Here is a 214-nt window from a genome sequence, read left to right as displayed (position 1 = left end):
TGTGAGCTAGCTCACACTAACTCAGCTTAGAGGGAACACTGGATGTTTGCATTCTGGCAGGGGATGCTGTGAGTGTAGAAAACGATTTACCGACAGAGTAGTGTTTTGGAAAATCTTTAGGAATTGTTTGGTGCATTTACCATGGGGCACCCACCCAGAGCCTCTGGCATTTTCTCACTCTGCTGGCATCAAAACCAATTTAAGGCAAAATAGG

This window comes from Gekko japonicus, unplaced genomic scaffold (genome assembly GCF_001447785.1).
Source record: "Gekko japonicus isolate JY-2015 unplaced genomic scaffold, Gekko_japonicus_V1.1 scaffold1208, whole genome shotgun sequence".
Lineage (NCBI taxonomy): Eukaryota > Metazoa > Chordata > Lepidosauria > Squamata > Gekkonidae > Gekko > Gekko japonicus.
The sequence above is the reverse complement of the archived record's forward strand: the minus strand, read 5'-3'. Positions refer to the sequence as shown.